The sequence below is a fragment of the Panthera tigris genome, chromosome A1, assembly GCF_018350195.1.
Source record: "Panthera tigris isolate Pti1 chromosome A1, P.tigris_Pti1_mat1.1, whole genome shotgun sequence".
NCBI lineage: Eukaryota > Metazoa > Chordata > Mammalia > Carnivora > Felidae > Panthera > Panthera tigris.
Genome location: NC_056660.1, coordinates 215,457,329 through 215,473,685, shown reverse-complemented (window position 1 = coordinate 215,473,685; position 16,357 = coordinate 215,457,329). Strand labels below are relative to the sequence as shown.

The window sequence follows — 16,357 nt, the reverse complement described above, 5'->3', positions numbered from 1 at the left end:
ATCTAAGGTTTTTATATATCCAGTATCTTTTTTGTGAATTAAGTCACAAAACTATGAATAAGAATGTCATATTTAATTAGAGCAAATTTAATCCACTAGGCCAGACAAGAAATGCTGTGGGTTGAGTACAAAGAGTGTGGGGCTGACGAGGTTTGAATCGAAAGCTCTGCCACTTATACCAGCTCTCTGCATCTCATTTTCCTCCTGGATTAAAAGGATGAAATAATACAACTGAAAGCAAGCGAAATGAACAATCACAGATACTAGGCATTGCGCTGGCCTGTAACCCTGGAGAACCTCTGCTGTGCCAAGCATTGATCCTTTAGTTTCAGGATCGTGGGAATCTGGAGGCGTTTCCCAGTGACATTCCACGGCAGCAGAAAAACACGGGTAATACTTAAGAAGCAGTGGTTCATATGTGAAGCGTAGAAGTACTTTGCTATCTTAACGTCTAGTAACATCAGTATTTTAATATCTAGTAATGCCAACACTAAATAATATAGGATACCATCAGCATGCTGGCTGCGTATTGGCTGTGATCACACTCTAGTTAATGTGTGAAATTCTTTCTGAGTGAATATGAAACAGAAGAAGGGAGATGAGAGCAAGGCTTTTGTGGAGAAGAGTGAGTGGATTGCAGTTAATAAGCTGAATATTTACAGGAAGAAAAGGAACAAGAGAGATCTTTGAGCCAGAAGAGGGGTTCAAGAAGGAGATGCTGGATGGAAGTTTCCAGTGAATAAAGATGGTGGCCTTTTTCAAGTGTTTGGAACTTGTGGTAGCTGTATAAAAAGTTTTGCCAGCGGATAATCCAGTCTCCACATTACAGGTAACTTCGTGTATCATTTGTGTCCAGGGACCTGGAAAGGCAAACATTCAGAGTATACTTGAATCAACAATTTCCATTGGTATAATCAAGCCCTCTTCTTGCCATATTTGTAGAAATGCTTTATTTCTGCATCCAGACCCCTCACCAAAGGAAGAGTAAAGCTTAGCCTCTGTTTTTCATCTACCTGAAAGAGTTACCATGTTACCATGGTAACAAAACAAAACAAAAAGCCCTATGAGGTAATCATGTATGAATAAATTCATGGAGTTGAGACAATGTAGATGAGAAAGTCGAGCTAACAAGTAGAGGACCTGGAATTTAAGCCTATGCTTGATATCAATAGCCATTCTTTTAACTACTCTTCTGTAACGACTTTGAGGAATCAATGTACCAGTATATATAAATCTATGGATAAAGATTATCTAAATTTCTCAAAGACTTTGTATAACACTTGCAAATTTATAATAATAATAATAATAATAATAATAACTATATTAATTTGATAGTAAAATTAATAACATTTATAGAATATCCATAAGGTAAACATATTACTAGGGGTTTTACGTTATCTTTTTTAAATCCTAAGAAATATCCGGTATGTAATTTTGTGTCTCATTTCACAGATGAGTTGAATGGGAATCAAAGGCGAAAACCAGGTTGACTGAGAGTAAGTGGGCAATGCCAAGATTTGAACATGTCGTGCTCCAAGTGGCATTAATTTTCCACTATGTTAACCAAAGTACCAAGATAGGATAAAAGCTCAACAGAACCTCTTTAATAATTAAATTTTCCAAATGCAGTAAGGCAGGTATTAATCAAGTGGTATATTTTAATGATCTCAGTGTATTCATTCATATTAAAAATACTTGAAAAAATATATGAAACAATATTAGACACTGAGATCCCATTCATATACTCAATTCTGCTGCTTAGTGAGAAGCAATTCAATGATGCGTTTTAAAAGCAAACACTCATCACATGATATTTGCTTTGCAAAGGTATATTTTATTCTTACCAAGACAGGAATTTTTGAGTCATTGTGTAGATTTTTGTGTCATTTACTCTGTAAGAATGCAGTTAGGGTTATAGTTAAATCAGTGTTTTTCATCCCTGTATGTTTTAGTATTGTAAACAGCAAAGAAGTTTGAAAGAACAATAAATCGACATCAAGTCAAAGAGTCTGAACACCAGGTGCTTAGCGATATCTATTTTAAAAGTCTAAATCTACTTCTTTGCCAGCTAATAGCTTCCCCTGAGCAGACATGAGGAACAAAGTCTATTGGGTGTTTGCATGCATTTAAGAATTGTTTCATTCATTATACTCTGCAGGTGCTTTCTCTCAAGATACAGTCTTGTTAACAAAAAACAGGGTTTGACAAGGTGTTTTAAACATGAGAGCAAGGGTATATCAGTCCTGGAAGGAGCAGAGTAAGTTAACTGTAATGCACCCAACTCTGTAGTTAACCTGATTTTCAAAATGTCAATGTTAATGATATGACACCAGCCTACAGTAGCTTTTGGGGAAAGAAAAAATAATTTTCTGGTTGCAAAATACACTGAAATTATAAGATTTAGATGCACAGGGGGTCGCTGTGGGATTTAGTGTGGTACAGGTAGATGAGGCTTTGGGTTTTGAAAGGTATATGCAAGTTTTGCATTTGACCCTATTTTTTCCACTTCGACTTCCTTCACTCGGTGATTTTCCATCTTTCTAACAGGCATTTCTGTCATCCCCTAAAACAGAAAGAGCATTGAAATTGTGGAAGATGAGCGATCACCTTAAATGATTGACTGTCCCCATCAACTGTAATCGTTACTATTCTCTATTATCAGAGTCTTTGAATCCCTTTAATTCATTATCTGTATTTTACAAGAGAGCCTGAAAATTATCTGTGCTATTAGGAAAAGAGCCAAAATGTAAAAGCAAAGTGTGAACCTAACTACAGCAAATCATATTACATAGACAGTTCAGAGCAAAAATAACGTTAGATAATTTAGCTAATTGAAAATGAGTCTTTGTAGCCTAAATTTTGAGAGGAATAAACTCCATTTATGATCATCTCTGTAATTCCATTTCTATTTCTGTCTCCATTTTTCTTTACTTATTTAGTAAACTTTTTTTTTTATTTAGTAAACATTTATGTTGTCCTGCTTTATTCCAGATGCTTTGCTAAATTTGGGGAATATAACAATTCAAACATACATGGTCAAGGAGCTACCTAAACTACAATGCAAGATGATAAAGACAATGTACAGTATTCTATGCAAACACAAATGTGGCAAGATATTTTGATTTGTAATAAGAAATATATATTTGGCTTTCATCTCGTTTCTGGCACCCGTGGAATTTTCTAAGTGATAAAGTCCCATAAAGGGGTCTTTCGTTATGTTAGTGAGGTGACATTTTGGACTGCATGTAAGGATGGGGATTGGTTGCCAGGGGAAGCATGTGATTAGAGGGTTGGAACTTTTGGTCCCCCTCCCTGACTTCCAGTGAGGGAAGAGGGACTGGAGGCTCAACCAATCTCCACTGACTGATGATTTAATCAACTGTGACTTTGTAATGAGGCTTCCATAAAAACCCAAATGAATAAGGTTTAAGAGCTGTGTTACTGAACACATGGAGGTGGTCAGGGAATGGCCTGGAGAGTAAATGGAAGCTTCCTGCCCTTTTCCCATACCTTACCCTGTACAACTCTTCCCTTTTGCTATTCCTAAGTTATGTCCTTTTATAATAAACCGGTGATCTAGTAAGTAATATGTTTCTCCAAGTTCTGTGACCCTTGCTAGCAAATTAATCAAACCAAAGAAAGGAGCTGTGGAAATCTCTGGTCTATAGCCAGTTGGTCAGAAGTTCAGGTAACAACCCGGGCTTGTAATGGCATCTGAAGTGGGACAGGGCAGTTTTGTGGAACTAAAACCCTCAACCTGTGGAATCTGATGTTAGGTCGGGGTAGAGTGTGCCAGAATTGAGTTGAGTTCTTGGACACCGGGAGTGTGTCCAAGAACTGCTTAGTGGTGTGTGGGCAACCCCCCCTATTCATATTAAAATTGGGTTCAGACACCCTTTCATGTGGGTATAACTAACTGCCTGGACGGAATGACTAGGAAATCCCAAGTTTGCTAAGAGAGGGAGTCCTATGACAGAGAGATGAATAGTAGATGTAAAAACAAGGAGACCTAAAAGCCTACAGGAAATATAAGAGATATAAAGGAGGAGGAGGGAGCTGGGCAAAAGAAAATGTGGTTAGGAGGCCGCTCATGAGATTCTGACTAGAATTTCTGGGACCAAAATATTTGGGAACGTGTGTGTGGAATTGAGCTGCATAGATCTGGCAATTTAAAGCCTTGAGACCCCAAATATGGCCCGTGGTCCAGAAGCATTGTCATCACTTGGAAGTTTGTTAAAATTACAGGAGACTAGGATGCACTTAAAATTTCAAAATTAAAATTACATGTTATAAAGATCCTGATATAATGCAAATCATTTGTACATTAAAGTTTGAGATAAATTGCAAATGACATATTTGACCGTGTCTATCTGAAGAGCTTGAAAACAATTGGCCAAAACCAGAAATCATCACTGAAGTCCTTTAAGGATAGAAAAAGCTCAAAGCAATTCACTCTGGGAAATATAAAAAAGAATTTAAAGCCAATTGCAAAAATTTGCAAAAGATGACCTTGTAGATGAGAAAACCATTTTATAGACACATTGTATGTTTTTTTTCTTTTTGTTTTGTTGTGTTTTTAAACAAATCAACCCTTTCATTTTGATGTAGCAACCTGTTTCAGAATATCTCAGAAAGATAACTCTTGGGAATTTCTAATCTGAAACTGAAACTCAAATGGTCACAGCATTTCATATCTTGAAATTTTAAATTGTCATTGTCTATTTCAAAATCAGGTTTGTCTCTTAACGAAATGGAGAGATACCCAATGCTCATTGCATGCTGTTTCACATCTTACACTATTATAGGTTTTCATTTTTAAACTTTTTCTTAAATTTATTTATTTATTTTTAAAGAGACAGCAAGGGGGTGGGGGCAGAGAGAGAGGGAGGCAATCCTAAGCAGGCTCATGATCCGAGCGGAAATCAAGAGTCAGACGCTTGACCAGTTGAGACACCCAGGCGCCCCAACATGATATTTTAGCATAGTTTATAAGTGTAATGCTTATTTAGACATCCCGTATTTATTATTTTAAATTCAAGCTTAGCACAAAATCTATTTTACTAATGCTAAACTACCTTCAAGTTTCCTTTGTGTTTGGCTCAAAAGAGAAAGAAAATGATATTGAACGCTGCACAAACCTATCAAACCCAATCATGTAGGAGAACTTGAATTTTCCTAATGGAATACATTGAATATCTCCATTGTTGCCCCGAGGCTCTTTACTCCCATCCCTGTTCCTTAATCACAAAATGCCAAGGACTGTTCATTGTACTTTGCCTCCCATGTTCAAATTAAAGCAGGTTTGGTCCATTGTTGGTCTCAAAGTCAAAAGCCCAAGCCTAATTCTGGTGTTACAGCTGAATTGTGTCCCCTCGAAATTCAGATATTTAAGCCCTAAGGCCTCAAATTGTGAATGTATTAGGGCTTTTAAAGAGGTGATTAGGGTAAAATGAGGTAATATGAGTGGGTCCTAATCCAATGTCACTGGTGCCTTTATAAGAAAAGGAGGAAGTTAGGATACAGAAAACATGCAGACCAAGGGCAGATCATGTGAGGACATAGACGTAGGATTATTATTTTATTTTATTTTATTTTATTTTATTTTATTTTATTTTTTTATGGAGAAATAGCTCTAGAGTCAAGGCACAGGGAAAAGTTGGAAAGAGTATTTCATTATATGGTTTACTGTTATTGCTGGTAGTAAGTGTTTTGTGTTTTTGTTGTTGTTGTTGTTGCTGTTAATCCAAGGAAATAGACAGGCTGCCTTCATTTTGCCCTCCTTTAATTTAGCACCTACTGTGGGCATGTAGGTCTAGTGCCTGCACTGCTCTCAAGAATGAGAAGAAGCGGGAGAGAGGGAAGATGGTGGCGTAGGAGGACGCTGGGCTCACCGCGTGTCCTGCTGATCACTTAGATTCCACCTACACCTGCCTAAAGAACCCAGAAAACCGCCAGAGGATTAGCAGAAGGGAGTCTCCGGAGCCAAGCGCAGACGAGAGGCCCACGGAAGAGGGTAGGAAGGGCGGCGAGGCGGTGCATGCTCCACGGACTGGCAGGAGGGAGCCGGGGCGGAGGGGCGGCTCGCCGGCCAAGCGGAGCCCCCGAGTCTGGCTGGCAAAAGCGGAGGGGCCGGACGGACTGTGTTCCGACAGCAAGCGCGACTTAGCGTCTGGGAGGTCAGAAGTTAACAGCTCTGCTCGGAAAGCGGGAAGGCTGGAGGACAAGGGGAGGGAGAGCTGCTGGGCCCCCGGACGACAGAGCTCAGCTTGGCGGGGAACAAAGGCGCCAGCGCCATCTCCCCCGCCCATCCCCCAGCCAAAATCCCAAAGGGAACCAGTTCCTACCAGGGAACTTTCTTGCTCTGTGCAAACACCCAACTCTGTGCTTCTGCGGAGCCAAACCTCCGGCAGCGGATCTGACTCCCTCCCGCTGCCACAGGGCCCCTCCTGAAGTGGATCACCTAAGGAGAAGCGAGCTAAGCCTACCCCTCCTGCCCCCGTGCACCTTGCCTACCCACCCCAGCTAATACCCCAGATCCCCAGCACCACAAGCCTGGCAGTGTGCAAGTAGCCCAGATGGGCCACGCCACCCCACAGTGAATCCCGCCCCTAGGAGAGGGGAAGAGAAGGCACACACCAGTCTGACTGTGGCCCCAGAGGTGGGCTGGGGGCAGACATCGGGTCGGACTGCGGCCCCGCCCACCAACTCCAGTTATACACCAGAGCACAGGGGAAGTGCACTGCAGGTCCTCACCACTCCAGGGACTATCCAAAATGACCAAAGGGAAGAATTCCCCTTAGAAGAATCTCCAGGAAATAACAACAGCTAATGAACTGATCAAAAAGGATTTAAATAATATAACAGAAAGTGAATTTAGAATAATAGTCATAAAATTAATCGCTGGGCTTGAAAACAGTATACAGGACAGCAGAGAATCTCTTGCCACAGAGATCAAGGGACTAAGGAACAGTCACGAGGAGCTGAAAAACGCTTTAAACGAAATGCAAAACAAAATGGAAACGACGACAGCTCGGATTGAAGAGGCAGAGGAGAGAATAGGTGAACTAGAAGATAAAGTTATGGAAAAAGAGGAAGCTGAGAGAAAGAGAGATAAAAAAATCCAGGAATATGAGGGGAAAATTAGAGAACTAAGTGATACACTAAAAAGAAATAATATACGCATAATTGGTATCCCAGAGGAGGAAGAGAGAGGGAAAGGTGCTGAAGGGGTACTTGAAGAAATTATAGCTGAGAACTTCCCTGAACTGGGGAAGGAAAAGGCATTGACATCCAAGAGGCACAGAGAACTCCCTTCAGACGTAACTTGAATCGATCTTCTGCACGACATATCATAGTGAAACTGGCAAAATACAAGGATAAAGAGAAAATTCTGAAAGCAGCAAGGGATAAACGTGCCCTCACATATAAAGGGAGACCTATAAGACTCGTGACTGATCTCTCTTTTGAAACTTGGCAGGCCAGAAAGGCTTGGCACGATATCTTCAGTGTGCTAAACAGAAAAAATATGCAGCCGAGAATCCTTTATCCAGCAAGTCTGTCATTTAGAATAGAAGGAGAGATAAAGGTCTTCCCAAACAAACAAAAACTGAAGGAATTTGTCACCACGAAACCAGCCCTACAAGAGATCCTAAGGGGGATCCTGTGAGACAAAGTACCAGAGACATCACTACAAGCATAAAACATACAGACATCACAATGACTCTAAACCCGTATCTTTCTATAATAACACTGAATGTAAATGGATTAAATGCGCCAACCAAAAGACATAGGGTATCAGAATGGATAAAAAAACAAGACCCATCTATTTGCTGTCTACAAGAGACTCATTTTAGATCTGAGGACACCTTTAGATTGAGAGTGAGGGGATGGAGACCTATTTATCATGCTACTGGAAGCCAAAAGAAAGCTGGAGTAGCCATACTTATATCAGACAAACTAGACTTTAAATTAAAGGCTGTAACAAGAGATGAAGAAGGACATTGTATAATAATTACAGGGTCTATCCATCGGGAAGAGCTAACTATTATAAATGTCTATGCACCGAATACCGGAGCCCCCAGATATATAAAACAATTACTCATAAACATAAGCAACCTTATTGATAAGAATGTGGTCATTGCAGGGGACTTTAACACCCCACTTACAGAAATGGATAGATCATCTAGACACACAGTCAATAAAGAAACAAGGGCCCTGAATGATACATTGGATCAGATGGACTTGACAGATAGATTTAGAACTCTGCATCCCAAAGCAACAGAATATACTTTCTTCTCGAGTGCACATGGAACATTCTCCAAGATAGATCATATACTGGGTCACAAAACAGCCCTTCATAAGTTTACAAGAATTGAAATTATACCATGCATACTTTCAGACCACAATGCTATGAAGCTTGAAATCAACCACAGGAAAAAGTCTGGAAAACCTCCAAAAGCATGGAGGTTAAAGAACACCCTACTAACGAATGAGTGGGTCAACCAGGCAATTAGAGAAGAAATTAAAAAATATATGGAAACAAACGAAAATGAAAATACAACAAACCAAATGCTTTGGGACGCAGCGAAGGCAGTCCTGAGAGGAAAATACATTGCAATCCAGGCCTATCTCAAGAAACAAGAAAAATCCCAAATACAAAATCTAACAGCACACCTAAAGGAAATAGAAGCAGAACAGCAAAGGCAGCCTAAACCCAGCAGAAGAAGAGAAATAATAAAGATCAGAGCAGAAATAAACAATATAGAATCTAAAAAAACTGTAGAGCAGATCAACGAAACCAAGAGTTGGTTTTTTGAAAAAATAAACAAAATTGACAAACCTCTAGCCAGGCTTCTCAAAAAGAAAAGGGAGATGACCCAAATAGATAAAATCATGAATGAAAATGGAATTATTACAACCAATCCCTCAGAGATACAAACAATTATCAGGGAATACTATGAAAAATTATATGCCAACAAATTGGACAACCTGGAAGAAATGGACAAATTTCTAAACACCCACACTCTTCCAAAACTCAATCAGGAGGAAATAGAAAGCTTGAACAGACCCATAACCAGCGAAGAAATTGAATCGGTTATCAAAAATCTCCCAACAAATAAGAGTCCAGGACCAGATGGCTTCCCAGGGGAGTTCTACCAGACGTTTAAAGCAGAGATAATACCTATCCTTCTCAAGCTATTCCAAGAAATAGAAAGGGAAGGAAAACTTCCAGACTCATTCTATGAAGCCAGTATTACTTTGATTCCTAAACCAGACAGAGACCCAGTAAAAAAAAGAGAACTACAGGCCAATATCCCTGATGAATATGGATGCAAAAATTCTCAATAAGATACTAGCAAATCGAATTCAACAGCATATAAAAAGAATTCTTCACCATGATCAAGTGGGATTCATTCCTGGGATGCAGGGCTGGTTCAACATTCGCAAATCGATCAACGTGATATATCACATTAACAAAAAAAAAAGAGAAGAACCATATGATCCTGTCGATCGATACAGAAAAGGCCTTTGACAAAATCCAGCACCCTTTCTTAATAAAAACCCTTGAGAAAGTCGGGATAGAAGGAACATAGTTAAAGATCATAAAAGCCATTTATGAAAAGCCCACAGCTAACATCATCCTCAACGGGGAAAAACTGAGAGCTTTTTCCCTGAGATCAGGAACACGACAGGGATGCCTGCTCTCACCACTGTTGTTTAACATAGTGCTGGAAGTTCTAGCATCAGCAATCAGAAAACAAAAGGAAATCAAAGGCATCAAAATTGGCAAAGATGAAGTCAAGCTTTCGCTTTTTGCAGATGACATGATATTATACATGGAAAATCCGATAGACTCCACCAAAAGTCTGCTAGAACTGATACATGAATTCAGCAAAGTTGCAGGATACAAAATCAATGTACAGAAATCAGTTGCATTCTTATACACTAACAATGAAGCAACAGAAAGACGGATAAAGAAACTGATCCCATTCACAATTGCACCAAGAAGCATAAAATACCTAGGAATAAATCTAACCAAAGATGTAAAAGATCTGTATGCTGAAAACTATAGAAAGCTTATGCAGGTAATTGAAGAAGATATAAAGAAATGGAAAGACATTCCCTGCTCATGGATTGGAAGAATAAATATTGTCAAAATGTCAACACTACCCAAAGCTATCTACACGTTCAATGCAATCCCAATCAAAATTGCACCAGCATTCTTCTCGAAACTAGAACAAGCAATCCTAAAATTCATATGGAACCACAAAAGTCCCCGAATAGCCAAAGTAATTTTGAAGAAGAAGACCAAAGCAGGAGGCATCACAATCCCAGACTTTAGCCTCTACTACAAAGCTGTCATCATCAAGACAGCATGGTATTGGCACAAAAACAGACACATAGACCAATGGAATAGAATAGAAACCCCAGAACTAGACCCACAAACGTATGGCCAACTCATCTTTGACAAAGCAGGAAAGAACATCCAATGGAAAAAAGACAGTCTCTTTAACAAATGGTGCTGGGAGAACTGGACAGCAACATGCAGAAGGCTGAAACTAGACCACTTTCTCACACCATTCACAAAAATAAACTCAAAATGGATAAAGGACCTGAATGTGAGACAGGAAACCATCAAAACCTTAGAGGAGAAAGCAGGAAAAGACCTCTCTGACCTCAGCTGTAGCAATCTCTTATTCGGCACATCCCCAAAGGCAAGGGAATTAAAAACAAAAGTGAATTACTGGGACTTATGAAGATAAAAAGCTTCTGCACAGCAAAGGAAACAACCAACAAAACTAAAAGGCAACCAACGGAATGGGAAAAGATATTTGCAAATGACATATCGGACAAAGGGCTAGTATCCAAAATCTATAAAGAGCTCATCAAACTCCACACCAGAAAAACAAATAACCCAGTGAAGAAATGGGCATAAAACATGAATAGACACTTCTCTAAAGAAGACATCCGGACGGCCAACAGGCACATGAAAAGATGTTCAACGTCGCTCCTTATCAGGGATACAAATCAAAACCACACTCAGATATCACCTCACGCCAGAGTGGCCAAAATGAAGAAATCAGGAGACTATAGATGCTGGAGAGGATGTGGAGAAACAGGAACCCTCTTGCACTGTTGGTGGGAATGCAAATTGGTGCAGCCGCTCTGGAAAGCAGTGTGGAGGTTCCTCAGAAAATTAAAAATAGACCTACCCTATGACCCAGCAATAGCACTGCTAGGAATTTATCCAAGGGATACAGGAGTACTGATGCATAGGGGCACTTGTACCCCAATGTTTATAGCAGCACTCTCAACAATAGCCAAATTATGGAAAGAGCCTAAATGTCCATCAACTGATGATTGGATAAAGAAATTGTGGTTTATAAACACAATGGAATACTACGTGGCAATGAGAAAAAATGAAATATGGCCTTTTGTAGCAACGTGGATGGAACTGGAGAGTGTGATGCTAAGTGAAATAAGCCATACAGAGAAAGACAGATACCATATGGTTTCACTCTTATGTGGATCCTGAGAAATGTAACAGAAACCCATGGGGGAGGGGAAGGAAAAAAAAAAAAAAGAGGTTAGAGTGGGAGAGAGCCAAAGCATAAGAGACTGTTAAAAACTGAGAACAAACTGAGGGTTGATGGGGGGTGGGAGGGAGGGGAGGGTGGGTGATGGGTATTGAGGAGGGCACCTTTTGGGATGAGCACTGGGTGTTGTATGGAAACCAATTTGACAGTAAATTTCATATATTAAAAAATAAAAAATAAAAAATAAAAAATAAAAATAAAGACCACATTTACCCAAAAAAAAAATTTCTCATAAAAATATAGGTTGAAAGTAAATAAAATAAACTTTTTATCTCAAAAAACTAAATAAAAAATAGCAAAAAAAAAAAAAAAGAATGAGAAGAAGCCCTACAAGTGTTTGTGGCTGGTGATTAATTATCAGTGTTCTCAGTGTGTATAGTTATTTCCAACAACAACAAAAAAGATAATTTTAGAGACAATCACTGAATATGAAAATTAATCTATTAGCAAACTCATCCAGGAAACCAAGGGCAACTATCAGACTAAACTCTTAACACATGATACTTAGATTTCCAAAAGAAAAGTTAAACATTTGCTTTGTTTGCAGAAAATATACAGAGAAAAATATACATTGAACATTTTACTTTAAATGAATAATAAATGATTTGACAAAAGCATTTGCCAGCTCCTACATTACATTTCTACTTTGTGATTACAAATATCGGTAAAGAAATTTAACATTTTGGTCAACATCTGATAATTCCTACTTTAACATTCTTCTTCGTGATCCAAAAAAGAAAAAAAAAATCAAAATCTTAATAGTTCATTGGCCAAAGGCTTTCAAACAGACATCTCTTAGACTTTAGCAAATTCAAAATATCTATAAAGTGTTCTGAAACATGCTTTTATCTATCTATATAAAATATAATTTCCCCCAAATAAGTTAATGATATTACAACATTTTATAATACATTATATTCATGATAGTGTTGAATAACAAATACATTGGAAATAGTAGTTTAGGAATTTAAATTGGCACAGACCTCTTTGGGAATCATTTGGTAATATCTCATTTTAATGCTTATATATTCTTGGCCTTAGTGTTTTTACTTTTAGAAATTCATCCTAAAAGTGCATATGTACACATATGTAAAAATATACTTGAGTAATGACTATCGCTTCATTGCTGTTAATAGCAAAATTTAAAACACTGAAATGCCCACCTACTGAAAACCTGTTGAAACAAATAACATGGGTCCTTACATCAGGATCTTTTATGCCATTAAAATAGATGCAGTAGATACAGTGGGTACTAATAGAGGAAGATATGCATTATATAATGTAAAGAAGCAAAGAATGTTTGCAAGCAATATTAAGCCACTCATTTCACCTTCTGGAAAAATGAAAATAAAGACCTCGCTGCCTTGCATTTTCATCAGTGGCTACCTATTCTATCGTGCCCCTCCCAACCAGACTCCTTGGAAGAATTGCCTCTATTCATTCTCTACATCCTCTTTGCCTGTTCCCTCTTAAAACGTTTACTCAGCCCTTTGACCCCATTACCCCTAAGAAATCTCCCCCTGGCAAAATCACCAATAACCTCAAGTTAGCTAAATCCGATGATCACTTGTCAGTTTTTATCTTATTTGACCTGTCTGCCTGATCAGTGATAGTTAACTGACGTGAATATTTTATTTTTCTAGAAATCTGTGTCTCATATTTCACCTACCACGTTCTTCTTTTCTTGCTAGCAGGTACGCAGTGCTTTTTAAACCTTCTTAATTGATTTATCCTTACCCGTTAATATTGGAGTGACCAGGGATCATTCCTTCCACCTCCTTATCACTTATTTTCTTTGTCCTTCCATCTGGTTATATGGTTTTAAATTGTATGTATGTTCTGAGACTTCTCTGAATCTCACACTCTATAAAATGAGCAAACAACAAACAAACAAACAAAAAACAGAAACAAAAACCAAAACCTTCTAATTCAGCATCACCACTTTCATATCTATTAGGTCACTTAAATGTAATTATCTAAAACAGAACTCCTGTTTTCTTCCAAATCTATTCTTTACACAATCTTATCAGTTAGTGGCAACTACATTGTTTCTATTTGGAGTCATTCTTAACCTGTTTTCTTCTTATACCACATTCACTCCATCCAGAAATCTTATTGGGTCTACCTTTAGAAAATATACAGGATCGGATTTCAGACCATCTCCACTATTTTCACTCTGTTCCAGGCCACCATTACTGTTCTTCAAAGAGACAGGAAAAGAACGAGTAACAGTTCTAATATAAACTCTCTAAGAAATGGGAAGGGGAAAGCTTTTTCCTTTATTTTCAATAGGGAAATTTAAGTCTCTTATTTTTATTGATTGATTTAACCTTAGCATTTTTTTTTTAATTCAAGTCAGTTATCATACAGTGTAGGATTGGTTTCAAGAATAAATTCAGTGATTCATCATTTATATATCACAGCCACTGCTCATCCCAACAAGTGCCTTCCTGAATGCCCAGCACCCATTTAACCCAGCCCCCCACCAACCCCCCTCCAGCAACCCTCAATTGGTTGTCTGCATTCAAGAGTCTTTTATGGGTTCCTTCCCTCTCTGTTTTTATCTTATTTTTCCTTCCCTTTGCCTGTGTTCATCTGTTTTGTTTCTTAAATTGAACATATGAGTGAAATCATATGATATTTGTCTTTCTCTTAATGATTTATTTTGCTTAGCATAATACACTCTAGTTCCATCCACCTTGTTGCAAATGGCAGGATTTCATTCTTTTTGATCGCCAAGTGATATTCCATAGTCTGTGTGTGTGTGTGTGTGTGTGTGTGTGTGTGTATACCACATCTTCTTCATTCATCAGTCAGTGAACATTTGGGCTCTAAGTGTCTTATTTTTATATTGTAAGGGCAAAAGTAAATTAAAATTAAGAGACTTATTTTTAATTTACTTTTGCCCTTACAATATATGTGTATCTATTTATACATTTTAAAAATATTCTGGATGCATCCACTAAAACTCTCAAGAGCTTTCTTTGTATGTATGCATGTACATATTTTATTCTTGGGAGCATGGCTTGGTGTTTTGGGGCAAAAGGGAAATTTTTCATTTACTTGAATTGTAGAATTACATCTGAACTTTTTTCCTTACTATAAGTATGAATTTTTATTCATAATTATAATAGCTTAAAAATTTTTATTACAAATAAAATCAAATTCTGGCATCTGACTTCATGCTAACTACTTTACTTTAAAAGTATTTACATATTTTTATGTACAAAGTACATAGTACAAAGTATTTTAAAAGTACAAAGTACTTTTTTTTATGTACAAAGTACATAGTGCAAAGTACAAAGTACTTTAAGAGTACTTTCCATATTTTAAAGTAGTCCTAGACCCAGCTTTCATTTCTTTCTGCATTCATCTGCTTGCTTGAATATTTCTACTCATTATCAAGCATAATAAAATGGTTATGTTTATTCCTTAGGAATTAATTACATCTGTTAAGCCAGATTGGGGTCAGTTTAGTTAAAGAATTAGTTCTAGGTCACAGGCCACAATATTGGTGCTGTCTTCATTGTGTTGGAATCAACACATATGAGCACGTCCTACCAGGGCCTTAGTCCAGGGCCGAACCAAGCTCTATGTAGGGATGGAGACTGGCTCTTGACTTTGTAGTGAGATGATAAGTAAAGTAATACATCTTTTCAACTTTTCTAAAGGTCAGTCACAAAAGGTGGCAAATAAAATAGGCAAGTTGAGGATGTATTTTGCTGTAAGTGGAGATAAATTCACCCCTTATTACATATAACAATTTTGTTTATTGGTTCATTGTTATTATCATAATCATCATCATTACATTTATACTGATCTATTAGCAAATAATGTAAAGGATTATTTTCTCTCTTCAGAGAAGCATATGGCCTAAAAACAAGTTATACAATATTGAAGAAAGACTTTTTTCAGTCCTACTTTAAGCATAGACGACATTTTGAACCGTAAGAATATCCAAAAAATGTTGCAAAAGACAGAGCAATGTTGTAAATTAGAACAAAGAGAAGTCTGTGATGCTATAGAGAGTGAGACCTAGTTGTGCCAGGGAACCATCATCCATTTCTTCTCATCTTGTTATAAGAATAATAGAAATCATAAGCTATAGAACTTACATACACAGAAAATAATTGTATTTTCAATTTTTAATTGTGAGCAACATTAAGCATAAAAAATAGAAACACTGTTTTTAATATCTAAACTCTAAAGCAAAAATTAACCAGACTGATGGGAATCAGAATGAATACAGACAAATATTTAAGATGACTTTGAACGGGAAAAATGATTTAAAAAATCAAGTTAGAATATTTTTTTGCACATGCACCCTTTAAGGATTCTAACAATGGAATGCTAATAATGAGATAAGGGAAGGAACATGTTAGTATAGCCTAGATAATGAATTAGATGCCTTGCATAGAGCGGACTAAATGTTCACACAACACTGTTTTGCCTCCAGTGTTTTAATATATGCTATTAGAATGTTAACATTTCAGACACAGACGTTTGGTCAGAAAACATACTTACATTCATGAGTAAAAAAAATGAAACAAAGGCAAAAACATTATCAATGCTATTGATTAATTCCTTTTGAAAAATTAGTTTCCATTATGAAATTTTATAACCACTCTATATTAGCATTAATTTTCTATATGGACGATAAACATTCTTATCACATGTCTTCACCTAATGTAACTTAAATTAGTATTATTTTAATTAATTTCCACATAAATATTATAGTCATTTTTCCAAAAATATTACAA

General features: G+C 37.5%; 1 long non-coding RNA gene across 2 annotated transcripts in view; it reads left to right on the top strand.

The window, feature by feature from the left end:
• The window catches only part of LOC122231859, a 42,744-nt gene that overhangs the window by 14,197 nt on the left and 12,190 nt on the right, over window positions 1-16,357 (top strand). The window contains exons 4-6 of one of the 2 annotated variants that reach the window (XR_006209126.1): window positions 663-829; window positions 1,453-1,496; window positions 2,992-3,071. This is a non-coding gene — a long non-coding RNA (uncharacterized LOC122231859). Of the gene's footprint in view, window positions 1-662; window positions 830-1,452; window positions 1,497-2,991; window positions 3,072-16,357 lie in introns of those variants that run through there. The other variant, XR_006209127.1, reaches the window with a different exon arrangement.